Here is a 13,732-nt window from a genome sequence, read left to right as displayed (position 1 = left end):
CTTCTGCCCCCCGAGTCTTTCATTCTGAATCATTTTGCTCAAGAACGTGCCCGTCGACCTCAGGAGAGCGCGGCCGGGGGCATGGCGGCCCAGGGCGACAGGAGGGCCGGCGCGGGGGCGAGGGCTGGGCCTGCTCTGCCCCGACGGCCCACTCGTTCACTCGCTCCAGGCCCCGCCGGACTCCTGCCGAGGGCTTGCCCCGTGCGGCCTTCTGCCTTGGTCTGAGAAGCCGCGGCCCCTGGGGAGGTGCCTCTGAGGAGGGGTCCCGCCGAGAGGCCCCTGCGGCCTGCATCTCCAACCCCACCTGGGCAGTCAACGGATCTGCTTTATGGACTGGCTTGAGAAGAGGCAACGAAGAGAGAAAGCGCGCCACGCAGCTCTAAAGCGCTCCCGAGCGGAAGGCCTGCTCGAGGAACGCAGCCTGCCGCCCTCCACTCTGCCTGGCCGGGCCACGAGCGGGGGGACAGCAGGGAGGCGACGGCCCAGCCGGCCATGCTGCCTCCCTCTGCGCTCACAGGGCGACACTGGCCCCAGAGCTTTCCTTCCCCTGTGGCCTGTCGCCAGGGAATGAGCTGGATGGATTTGCGAGACCACAGCCCGTCCCCGCGGGGCCGAGCAAGCGCAGGTGACTCAGGGTGGTGACGAGCGCACACAATCCTCAGAAAAAGCCCCCCTTGCGTGCTCCCGGCGGCCGCCCGCGAGGGAGCCCACGTTCGCGGGCCTCAGCGCGGGCCGCGCTGCCTGTCTGCGGGGACGCCTGCCCTCACTGCCCCGGGGCCATGGATTCTAGACCAGCCCACCCGGGGCGCACCCAGCTGCCAGCCGCACTGACGGGTTGTTTCTTTTCTTGGAGGGAAAAACCAAACCACACCATCAAAGCATTAAAAACACAGACCAGAGGAAGCTGGTTTCCAGGCTTGGCCGGCAGAAGCCAGGTGCCCCCCGGGAGCCGCGGGGACGACAGCGTCGCGCTCTCCATGCCCGCCCTGGAACACGACGTCGAGGCCGCGCTGCCGCCAGGGGAGCCGACGGCGATCCCGAGCCCCGACGCCGCTCCCAGCCCGCTCTGCGCCTTGCTGGGTTGGCCAGAGCCGGCCCCTGCTGGCCTCGGGGAGCACGCGGCCCCGTGTCCAGCGCCCCCCACTGACCTTTGCCTCTCACTGGAGGAGGGGCCGCGGCCCCAGGGTCGAGACGGCTGCAGGAGGCTGGGCGGGCGGCGTGGGCAGAGCACAGCCCCCAGCGCGCCCGGGCACGGCAAGTGGAGGCAGCAGGAGCCGACGCCCAGTGCGGGACCCAACGACCGTTGCAGGGCTGACGCAAGCGGGGACGCGAGACGCCCCGCGTTCACGGTTAAATTTGCACAGACCCGAGCAGCGCGTCCTCCTCGCCCTCCCTTAGGCACCAGGCCGCCGGTCAGTCAGCTGCCCAGGCTTACCCGGCCATGGCCTCACCTCTTCTCTGCCTCCAGCCCACGGCCCACGGAGGCCTGTGGCCTGCGGCTCGGGACCCAGGCCTGGTGGGGCCAAGAGCAAAGCGTCCCCAGGACGCAGCGCTTAGGTTTCCGCGGAGAGCCCGGCACCCACGACCCGCGTGGCCTGGGGGCCTGAGGCCCCATCTGGAAAGCGGGGCCGTACGCGGGGCCGTGGGGGCCTGTGGCGAGGATCCGGGGACCAAGCTGCGCTCCGGGGCCAGGTCCATTCCAGGGTGAGTGTCCCCGCGTGGTCGGAGCGAGCCCAGCCCCCCAGTGTTAATTTATTTGTTCACGCCTTCCCCGGCCAATCGCCAGCCCGTCTGCTGACCGGTACAAGCCAGGGTGGAGCCTGTCACCCGGCCACAGACCAAATAAAACCCCTTTTAAAAAGTGTCCTATTACCATGTCAGTGCCTGGAAGTCAAAGAGAGAAGGAAACCGCCACAAAGCTGCTTCTTCCCTTAAATGGCCTCCATCCTTGGGGGTCTGCGAGCGCGCAGTCCTCCCAGTCACAGCTGGCACCCCTCTGGCACCCCGAATCCAACCTTCTGAAAATCCTCCTCGGCGAGCCCGAGGAGCAGCTGGGGTGCCACGGATGACCGTGGCCACTGGAGAACCAGGAGGGGCCCTCCCCGAAGTGCTGGACCTGGGGACGGTGCCCTCGTGCCCGGCGGATTGGGGACTGGGAGAAGCAGGGGTGCAGTGCCAAGAAGGGAAACTGAATTTAATTCCTGTGCTTCCCTGGAAATCCAGAGCTCACGGGCCGATCCCTCCACCACCATGATCGCCTCCCAGCCTCTCCCACTGGCCAGGGACACTCACGGACACTGTTTTGCCTGAACCGCATGTCCAGCCCTGCCCGGACCACCTGGCGGCACCTGCCCTACTGACCGGGCAGCTCGTGGCCAGCGCCTGCGCTGACCGCCTGCCGCTGCACGGCTCGGGAGGCGAGAGCTGGGCCTGACGCCTGCTCCTTCCTTGCTGCTCTTTGCTTCCCTGTTTAACTTCGCCTTTTCACATAGAAAAATGTTTCCCCTACTGTGAACGCCATTCGTGTCCACTATAAAAAGAAAAATCCAGAAAAGAAGACAAGGCTCAAGAATGAAGAAAAAAGAAAGAAGAACTGACATCTGGACTGGCCTCATCCAGCAGGAACCTGAAGGAGCCCTTGCTTTTAAATCTTAAGAACAGTTTATTCCCACGTGGATTTACATTCTGAGCACAGGTTAGCTTACTGCTCCCGTGGAGCAAGCGCACTGCCTGTTTGTCACAGGAGAGGCACAAAGATCCTTGAGCCACTTTATTTTTGATTCCGTGGAATTTTAAAAGAAGCAATTGTAGAGATGAGAGTGGAGAGGGGCTTTGGGGACGGGCTTCCACTCCGCTCACAGCGTGATCCTTCTCTTGGGAGAGCCGCGTTTACCTTGTACTAGAAAACGGCGCTGCCTGCCCGGCAAGGGATGAGACTCTTAAAAGCAGGCTGGTCCGCGACGTGGGGGCGGAGCTCAAACCTGCGAACGCGACGGGAAGCCCCGCGTCTCTGCCAGAGGGAGAAAATCAGACCCCCAGGAGCGACACGGGGAGCCCGCGGGGGTGCTTTCCAGGCACTTCAATAAACTACATTTTTAATGGAGAGCGGCTCAATATTAATGACAATTCTGCAGCTTATTTGGAAACTCAAAAGACAGTAAAAAGGGGGGGCACCATTCTGGAACTCTCCACCGTCCTCTGGGCATCAGCCTTTCTTCAGGGCTTTCCGGGCAGCTCCCCTGGGCACGCTGGCTGCGCAGCCCAGCTCCAGGGGCAGAGCTGGGGAGGGTCCAGGGCAGCCCCCGCATGCCCGCTCTGCCCAGGACAGCCCCCGTGTGCCCGCTCTGCCCAGGACAGCCCCCACCTGCCCGCTCCGCCCATGGCAGCCCCCGCATGCCTGCTCTGCCCAGGACAGCCCCCGTGTGCCCGCTCCACCCATGGCAGCCCCCGCATGCCCGCTCTGCCCAGGACAGCCCCCACCTGCCCGCCTCACCCTACCCAGGCAGCTCCCCCGTGCCCGCCCCGCCCAGGCAGCCCCCGCATGCCCGCTCCCCCGTGCTGCTCTGGAGGCGGCTCTGAGGAACCCGCCCCCAGCCCCGCGTGCCCGCCCAGCCCACACCCTCCTTCGGCCCTGCTCCCCCCGCCTCTGTGCCCTCACCCGCGGGCGTGCGGTGTTTTCTACGCGCACTCAGGCTCTGGCGCACGCGCCTCTGTGAAGTTAATTTCTAACATTGGACTGCAGGTCGGCCCGTTGCTCTGGTTCTGTCTTCATCAAAGCCGAGCTCGTCGGGTGCGTCCTCACAGGTCCCCGGCCACATCCTCCCCGTCGCGGCGGTCCCAACCTGAGCACATGGACTGTTTCCAGAGGGGCGCAGGCGGGAGCGCATCAGGCTGGGATACAGGAGCCGCGTGCCCCGGCGAGATGCGCCAGGAGGCCCCCATGGCGAGAGTCTCAGGCGAGCCTTTGGGGCTTCCCGTGGAGGCCACAGGGACCCTCCGATTTTACACCTGCCAGGAGTGCCGTCACGGGCGCACCGTCTTCCTGAAGAGGCTTTCCCGGGCAGTGAGTGGGGTTGAGCGACCGCCTTCTCCAGCAAGATGTGCTTTAGAGAGCGAAAGGCAAGCTGGCTTCTGCATGTGGCGCTGCCGCGTTTGGAAGGAAGCTTTGCTTTCGTGTCCCCGAGAGGCCGGCCTGGCACGCGACGACGTGGCGCACCTCGTCAGAGCAGCCTCGTCATCTCACCGCCGCGCCCGTGCAGACGCCCTCCTGCCTTCAATAATTACCCCTTATTCTCGGGCCCTAAAGGGCAAAGCCTGCCCCCCCAGTGCAGTCTCGGCGAGGTGAGGCGTCAGGGCTGCGACAGCACAGGGTGTGCAGGTAAAGCTCGTGAGTGTTAACCCCACTAGGACAGAAACAAAAACAACCAAATGTGGCCAAGACCTTGCGCGGTGGTGGGGCACACGTACCTGAGTAGCAAAGAAAGGCGCGCCCCGGAAAAGCTCGGGGAATTCAAATCCAAGGCCGGGGAAGGTTACCAGAATCTGTTGTGCTCCCAGGCTGATAGAAACACTTGGAAACATCAGCCGGATAATTCTGTCGGAAAGGCTTCCCTTAGTAGAATTTTGCATTCAGGAAGAGCAGATGCAAACTCCATGTGACCTGAGGCTGTGGAGACACAGGTTGCGGCGCCCAAACTCGAAGTTGACGTAAAGCGCCAGCGTCCGCGCGGCTGCCATCGGCCACACGTCCACTCTGGTTCCAAACACGACTTCCGCGTGCAGTACAAGCTTCCTGCCCAGTGCCGTGCGCGGTCACACGGTCCAGATTCAAGGCCAGGGACCGCAAGGCCCTCAGTGCAGGCTCTCCTCACAACGCGGCTCCGAGCAGCGGCATGGCCGCTGCGACGAGGAGGAGCGGCCCCTCCGAGGCCGCGAAGGCCAGCCCTGAGCCTGGCCGGGCCCCCGTGCCCCGCGCTGGAGGAAGTGTGCCGTTTCTCTCGGGCCTCAGCTCCTGTATCTGCGGCCCAAGGGGCGGGCACCAGACCAGGGCACTTGAGATTTCTTTCCCTCAGGTTTCTGGGATTCCTCCAAATCACGCCGCCTTCCAACGTCATTGTGCGTATCCCTTCCATCTGCCGGCCTCTGGCATCCAGGGCTGCCAGGACCAGGGTTTGCCTGACGCACCGTCCTCCCCGGCGCAGGCTGCGGTGCAGCTCTGTCTGCACAGGGAGCTGAGCCGCGTGCACGGCCCCAAACCAGGGCGGGGAAGGCAGGCTGCTCTGGCGTGGACAGGACACGCCTTCAGCCCGGGACGGAGGGAGTCACTGCAGAAGGGCCCTCTCTCCTCCCCGGCTCTCGGAGCTGACCTCCCCTGCAGGGAGCTGAACAAAGCAAGGCGAAAGGGGCAGGGAGCCCAGTGGGCGACTCCCCGGGAGGAAGGGCCAAAGTTCCTTAGGGAGTCAGCACTTAAAAAGCAAAGGGGGAAGCGGACTTGGCCCAGTGGTTAGGGCGTCCGTCTACCACATGGGAGGTCCGCAGTTCAAGCCCCGGGCCTCCTTGACCCATGTGGAGCTGGCCTATGCGCAGTGCAAGCCGCCCAGTGGGAAAGAAAGTGCAGCCTGCCCGGGAATGGTGCCGCATGCAGAGTTAACACAACAAGATGACGCAACAAAAAGAGACACAGATTCCTGGTACTGCTGATAAGGATAGAAGTGGTCACAGAAGAACACACAGCGAATGGACACACAGAGCAGACAACTGGGCGGGGGGGGAGGAGAGAAATAAATAAAAAATAAATCTTAAAAAAAAAAAGCAAAGGGAAATCAGCAAGTTGAACTTTGTTGGCAGAAATGGCCAACTTTACTTTAAAATGTCTGTTAACCCCAACAATGGTTTGAAAAAGACAGCGTATGCCATTGTTTCATACGAGAAGGACTGCACGCGGTTGACTGAAGTGTTTGGCTGGTGTGTTACTCAAGAGCTGCACACCGAGGAAAAATAAATTCCACAGGCAAGCAAACATGAAACACCCATTTCCTAGGTTAGCCCATATAAAATAATAGGGAAGCACACGTGAATTTTTAATGCCACTGAACTAGTACATGAATTATTGATTAAAAAGTGCTGTTTACTTTCTCACAACAATAGCAAAATGTGTGAACACACAAGACTGTTCTGATCCTAAATAATTCTCCATTATATTTACCTTAGACCTGAAAAGGTCTGATGCTGTGCAAACACTGCTAACAGTTGGCAAAGGAAAAACTAAGAATGCCAAATACTGCATTTTAACTTCAAACAGGGAAAATGCCACTAAGTTTTAATTTCTGAACCCTCTGCCTTTGGGGTTATTACACAAGACCTGCTTTGAAAAGAAATCACGGTTCATCAATTAATACTATATTCCTTTTAAAAAGCTTCAGATTGTTTATATAGATAAGAAACTATATAAAATATTTATTACAATAACCAAGAAGATTTATTAATAGACTTCCTAGGAAAAAGGGAAAATCCTCTAGAAATGCAAATTCTTGATTTGGCACAATGAATAGTTGGCTCTCTAATTCCCAGGCATGAGAGAGGGTGGGTGTGTATATTTGTATATATGCAGAGAAGGAAATGGATTTTTCAGATTGACAAACAAACACTAAAGCTCTAAAATTGCATCACCGAGGCCCTGTACAGTTTCCTTCTTTTGTACAAAATCAAACATTCACCTTGTGCCTGCCGCGTGCCGCTTGGCGCAGGGGTGGCAGACACGAGCAGCGGTTTGTGCAGGGCCAGCTCCATTCCCAGCCCACTTCTGCCCTTGCATTTAGTGACCATGCGGCGAGCAAGGAGTGAGCACGCAGCAGAAGAGAAGCAGCTTTAAAATGAAAGCACTATGCGGGGCCCACCCAAAGCTGTTAAAAGGAGCTTTGGGGAAGTTTCAGACTTAAACAGATCAAATTGGCTTTCAATCCCTTCTGAAATGTAGAAGGTGGAAATGAAAAACAAGCTGATTAGGCTAGGTTCACCAACACTTTAAAACAGCCGTGACAGCATCTGCTGTGGAAACCCCTGCCAGTCGCCAGAGGACAAGCACGAGTTTCACCCCTGGTGTTTGGGTGCTGACACCCAAAACTGATTCTGGACCCCCCCCAAACCACCAAACACTGTGGCAGGGTGGGGGCTGCGTCCTCCCCAAACACTGCTCGCAAACACCTGCTCGTCAGCTCACATTTGACTGTGAAAGCCACGGTGGGGGAAAGGCCCAAAAGTTCTAAGGAGAAGGTCAGGCTGCACCCCAGAGCCCCTGCGTCTGGGGGGAGCAGAATGTTTTCTACTGAGTAAGACTGAAATCAGTGAAAATGCTCGGCACTCTGAGAAAAATAACTTCTCTGCCCCTCCAACCACAGAGCCCCGGCGTCTAAGAGAAACCTTAATAACGCGTGAAAGCTGTGCCCAGACGTGCAGAAGGAGCCCGTTGCTTTCTGCAGACTATTTAAAGCCTAACTTGACCTTTGGGGCCAAATCCCAATAGTTTAGGTGCACGTTTGGCTACACGGCTGACCTGGGCGGCTGAGGTTCTTGACTCAGAACAGAAAATAAACTGTTGTGCGGCCCAGCCCCGAGCAGGGCGGCCCACGCGCGAGGGGAGCCCGCCGCCCGCGGCCATGGGGGAAGCCTGCAAACTCCAGGCTATTTTCAGCCTGGCCATAAAAGGGCCCTGGGCGGCGCGGCGTGGCCTGGATCCGCTTTCCCGCTGGCAGCGCCTGCAGGACCTTAGAGCGCGTCACACACCTCCTGGCGCAGATCCCGGCCCCCGGCAGGCACACCCGAGGACGCGCGGGGGGCCCGGCCCGCCAGGCCCCTGCTTCGGGAGGCGGCGGCCTTGCTTCTCGCCCCTCCCCTGGAGAACCGCCCCGGCCCCCTGGCCTGGCCCCGCGCCCACACGGTGGAGCAGCCGCCCCCTCCCATGGCACCGGGGCTTCGGCTTGGCTGTTGAACACTGAGCGCCACTTAGGGGTGACCGGAGCACGGAGACAGGGCCCAGGCCCGCCGGGCGGCCGAGGGGCGAGTAGGGGGCCCAGGACGCCGGCCCCAGGGGTGATGGCCGGGGGGCCCTGCGCATGCCAGGCAGGGCGGGGGGCGGCACTCTGCCCCCAGGGGCCCCAGACCACCCCTGCCGCCCCTCCGGCCGCCGCCCCCCGTCCTGCCTGGCACCCACTCCCTCTGTGAGAGGCCCCAAGCCCTGGGCTCTCGGCCTGCGCCCCACCCAGCCGCGAGGGAAAAAGACCCAAGCAGAGGCCCGGGGACACTAGGCTCGGCCTGCCTGGGCCGGGGGCTCTTGGGCGAGGGCAGGGCCCCTCTTCGGCCAGGCCTGCAGTGGCTTCCGAAATAACCAAGGCTCTTTGAGCCACCCTTGTCCTAGAAAGAGAGTAAGGTTCAGATTTTCTAGACAGCCCCAGGAAGTAGCTAATTAGCGGCCCTAAAGAGAAACAAAGGCCTGCACGTTCCCATTAATTGTCCTTGTTCATTTACACACACAACACTCAGGGGAAAGGAAATATTCTTGTGTGCTCATTGTGAGAAGCAAAGAAGGAAAATATACTCTCCAGAGGAGCGGCCTTAATTTCACCTCTTTAAACTTCTACATGAAAAGAGGAAACGGCCGTCGCCTGTGCCCCCCGCCCCTGGCGCGGGGAGTGGGCTGCGGGAGGCGGGTGCGGGCCGGCGGGGCCGCCGTTCCTTTGGCAACACCACCACCTACCGGCCCAGGAGAGGCCGGGGCAGCCGCGCAAGAAAAACAACGAGCCGAACAATCGCACGGCTTTTTTCAACTTCCTGTTTATTAGCGTTTTATCTCAGAGCAGAACAGAAGCCTGCAAATGAGCACGCCCCACACGGAACACACCGCAGGTGCCAGCCCGCTACACTTTCCGTCAGGCCCACCAGAGGCCCTCAGACAGCGCCGAGGACAGGGCGAAGAGGAAGTGGAGGGCACTCGGGCCGGAGGGAAATGCCCGCGGCGGGGGCTCTCGGCGCCGCTGTCCGGTAGACTCCTTCCCCAGCGGGAGGCCTCTTCATTTCATCAGCAGGCATGGGCTCGGACAGAAACACCACGAAGCAGATCGAAGCAGAAATGCCCCTGTAATACGAGGAGTGGGGGCGCCCACTGAGCTCAGGCTCGGGCGCGGATCCAGTGGGGGCTGCGTTCCTGCTCCTGGGCCCCGCAGCCAGACGAGGCCGTGCCCGGTCGCCCGTGGTCTCCAAGGCCTTGCCTGCCCACATCCCCTGCTCGCGCCCCACACAGGCCTCAAGGCCACGAGACATACAGGGCCACAAAACCTACAGCAGAGGCCGCGTTTGCTCGTGAGGAAGGCCTGGATGGGGCCTGGGTGCGTGAAGGCCTGGGACGCGCTCCGTGAGGGCCAGGAACGCACTCCGCGCTCCGTGAGGGCCTGGGACGCGCTCCGTGAGGGCCTGGGACGCGCTCCATGAAGGCGGAAGGCCTGGAACGCTCTCCGTGAGGGCCTGGGACGCACTCTGTGAGGGCCTGGGACGCGCTCCGTGAAGGCCTGGGACGCGCTCCGTGAGGGTCAAAGGCCTGGGACGCGCTCCGTGAGGGCCTGGGACGCGCTCCGTGAAGGCCTGGGACGCGCTCCATGAGGGTCAAAGGCCTGGGACGCGCTCCGTGAGGGCCTGGGACGCGCTCCGTGGAGGCCTGGGACGTGCTCCGTGAAGGTGGAAGGCCTGGGACGTGCTCTGCAAGGGCCTGGGACGCGCTCCGTGGAGGCCTGGGACGCGCTCCGTGAAGGTGGAAGGCCTGGGACGCGCTCCGTGAGGGCCTGGGACACGCTCCGTGGGGGCCTGGGACGCGCTCCGTGGAGGCCTGGGACGCGCTCCATGAAGGCGGAAGGCCTGGGACACGCTCCGTGAAGGTCTGGGACGCGCTCTGTGAGGGCCTGGGACGCGCTCTGTGAGGGCCTGGGACGCGCTCCATGAGGGCCTGGGACGCGCTCCGCGAGGGCCTGGGACACGCTCCGTGGAGGCCTGGGACGCGCTCCGTGAAGGTCTGGGACGCGCTCTGTGAGGGCCTGGGACGCGCTCCGTGAGGGCCTGGGATGCGCTCCGTGAAGGCAGAAGGCCTGGGACGCACTCCGGTAAGGCGGAAGGCCTGGGACGTGCTCCGTGAAGGTCTGGGACGCGCTCCGTGAGGGCCTGGGACGCGCTCCGTGGAGGCCTGGGACGTGCTCCGTGAAGGTGGAAGGCCTGGGACGCGCTCCGCAAGGGCCTGGGACGCGCTCCGTGGAGGCCTGGGACGCGCTCCGTGAAGGTGGAAGGCCTGGGATGCGCTCCGTGAGGGCCTGGGATGCGCTCCGTGGAGGCCTGGGACGCGCTCCGTGGAGGCCTGGGACGCGCTCCATGAAGGCGGAAGGCCTGGGACGCACTCCATGAAGGCGGAAGGCCTGGGGCGCGCTCCGTGAGGGCCTGTGAGGCACATGGTGGCTCAGGAAATCTCTTTCTTTACCTTCGTTCTTTCTGCCTGCTACCCTTAGCCAAGGAGAATGCTACAACTCTAGAATTATCGACCCGGCAAATTACCGAAGGTTTTTTCCTCTGCCCCGATAACCAGGGATTTCACCGTTATCCACCCTCTGTCTCTGCCTCTTGTGGCCTTGGTTTACGTGGCACAGCCTGAAGTTCCCTGACCCCAGTCACCCCGTCCACATGAAAGGGAGGCGTAAGCAGGAAGAGAAACAGGGAAGGCATCAGATAGAGCTGCCGTGCAAAGAGACTGGGAAGGACCGTTCCAACTAAACAGAAACAGACGACGAAGCTCCGGCAGAACAGACAGTATCTTTCCAAAGGGCCAGAAGTGCCGCGAGAGACCAAAAGTGAACTGAAAAGTCACAATAATCAGTGACGCTCCCTGAGTAACACGTCAGCCATCGTGTCCTTGCTGGTTGTCATCAGCGAGAACCCACTGGATGTGCCTTGCGCGTGGCCGACTAGGTATCTGGGTTGCTTTGCCGAGTGCCCTGGGTCAAGCCTCGCGGCTGTCACACCAGGAAGGGGCCCTGGAGGAGAGAAGGCCTGGGGCATCCTCGGCAGGCAGTGGTGGAGGCGCCCTTAGGCATTGAGTCCCACCAGCAGCCGAGGACACTTCTGAAGCCAGGGCTGGACAACGCATGGACTAAGCCAGAAGTCAGAGCTCCGCGTCTGCGTCACGCCGAGGACACGAGATCCACGGTGTGAGGAAGCCCCCCCCAAACCAAGAGCAGCTCCGGTGCCACCAAGGAAGGGGCGGCCGGCTCGGCCCAGGGCTGGAGTCGCTGAAAGGCGGAGAAGAAGGTCGAGGACAAGGGCGGGCTGGGGGTGGCTGGGCGCTGGGCTTCGCCACCTCAGCCGGCCTTAGGAACGCGCCACGGCCGCGGCCTGTGTGGGGCTCCCTTGTACCGGCCCAGGACCCCCTCCCGGCCAGCTCACAGGGGGCCCCGGAAGCCGCCGCCGGGCAGCCCTGGAGAAGCGCAGCAGCAACTCCTCGCGCGGACGCGCATGCCCCGAGCGGGCGGGCATGGTCATCATGTAAACCCCACAGCAGCAGAGACGCCCCGGCGAGCCCTCCAGTGCCTCCCCTCCTCGCACACCGCCGGGGGCCAGGCCCGAGGCCGCGTCCCCGCAGGGACGCCCCGGCGAGCCCTCCAGTGCCTCCCCTCCTCGCACACCGCCGGGGGCCAGGCCCGAGGCCGCGTCCCCGCAGGGACGCCCCGGCTAGCCCTCCAGTGCCTCCCCTCCTCGCACACCGCCGGGGGCCAGGCCCGAGGCCGCGTCCCCACAGGGACGCCCCGGCGAGCCCTCCAGTGCCTCCCCTCCTCGCACACCGCCGGGGGCCAGGCCCGAGGCCGCGTCCCCGCAGGGACGCCCCGGCGAGCCCTCCAGTGCCTCCCCTCCTCGCACACCGCCGGGGGCCAGGCCCGAGGCCGCGTCCCCGCAGGGACGCCCCGGCGAGCCCTCCAGTGCCTCCCCTCCTCGCACACCGCCGGGGGCCAGGCCCGAGGCCGCGTCCCCGCAGGGACGCCCCGGCGAGCCCTCCAGTGCCTCCCCTCCTCGCACACCGCCGGGGGCCAGGCCCGAGGCCGCGTCCCCGCAGGGACGCCCCGGCGAGCCCTCCAGTGCCTCCCCTCCTCGCACACCGCCGGGGGCCAGGCCCGAGGCCGCGTCCCCGCAGGGACGCCCCGGTGAGCCCTCCAGTGCCTCCCCTCCTCGCACACCGCCGGGGGCCAGGCTCAAGGCCCGCGTCCCCGCAGGGACGCCCCGGCGAGCCCTCCAGTGCCTCCCCTCCTCGCACACCGCCGGGGGCCAGGCCCGAGGCCGCGTCCCCGCAGGGACGCCCCGGCGAGCCCTCCAGTGCCTCCCCTCCTCGCACACCGTGGGGGGCCAGGCCCGAGGCCGCGTCCCCGCAGAGACGCCCCGGCGAGCCCTCCAGTGCCTCCCCTCCTCGCACACCGTGGGGGGCCAGGCCCGAGGCCGCGTCCCCGCAGGGCCAGCTCAGCCTCTGGCAGCAAACGCCAGGCCAGGGTCTCGGGGGGCCTTGAGCCTGGACGATGCAGGCGGCCCCCCAAGGCCACGGGACGATGCAGGCGGCCCCCGAGGCCACGGGCTCGAGCCTAGAAAGCCGCCGCGCCTCAGAAGCCACGCAGAGAGAGGCCAGGAGCCGCGGCCTCAGCTGGACCCCGGCTGGTTCCCAGACCCGGGCGAGTGGTGGAGTGTGCTCAGCGGCTGCGAGTTCGTTTCCTGTCTCTTCTGACCAAGAGACTAAGTGAAGTCCACTTAGCGTGGGTTCCACCGGCAGTGCGGTGTTACCTGCCTGTCCCCGTGAACTAGATTCAGGAGTGCTCACCTGAAGAGCGACGACCCTCCTCGGCCCCCCACTCCTCAGCGCGGAGAAAGCCCCTCCCACAGAGGTCACCAGCAGCCGCCACTGGTAACTGCGTAACAATTACAAAGGAAGTTAGAAGTTACGGTACCCAAAAAACAGAAAGCCAGATTATGTGATTTACTGGAACACCGGCCGATGAGCATGAGAAGAAACGACGCGGTACCTCCATTAGGCCTCCTTCTAGGGCAATGACTTTCTCACCCGGCTGCTGCATGAGAAACCCCTTCTCTCTGCCCCAGGAATTGTATTTTCTTCTGAGCTCAGTGTTCTTTGCTGCAGAATCTGACCAAGTAGGCTAGAAAATGCTTCAGGAGCTGAACCTCTTGGTTGCCATATTATAACAAATAAATACTTCACCTTCTGGCCTTATTAGTTTCTCCTTGACATGCAGACAGCTCAGTTTGTATATTTTTAAAGATCTGTTTTATTTATGTATTTCCACACCCCCTTGTTGTTTGCGGTTGCTGTGTCTGTTTGTTATGTGCTGGTCTTTTTGTTTTAAGGAGGCACCGGGAACCAAACCTGGGCCCTCCCATGTGGCAGGCAGGAGCTCAATTGCTTGAGCCACGTCCACTTCCCCTTAGCATATTTTTAAAAGGGCTTTTCAAAAGGGGTTCACACAGACGACGCTTAGAAACAACAAGCCCCGCCCCTGCTTTGATCAAGTTTTGTTTTTAAAACGGCTCAGTACTAGGAGCTTTGAGGCCTCTCTGGCCCCCCCCAGGCTCCTGCCTCCCCCCATTCGTGGTCACTCAGCCCCCCGGGGTCATAGAAAGGGCCAGTCTCCGAGCTCAGGAAATCTCCAGG

Source organism: Dasypus novemcinctus, chromosome 17 (genome assembly GCF_030445035.2).
Source record: "Dasypus novemcinctus isolate mDasNov1 chromosome 17, mDasNov1.1.hap2, whole genome shotgun sequence".
Lineage (NCBI taxonomy): Eukaryota > Metazoa > Chordata > Mammalia > Cingulata > Dasypodidae > Dasypus > Dasypus novemcinctus.
This window is presented reverse-complemented; position numbering follows the sequence as displayed.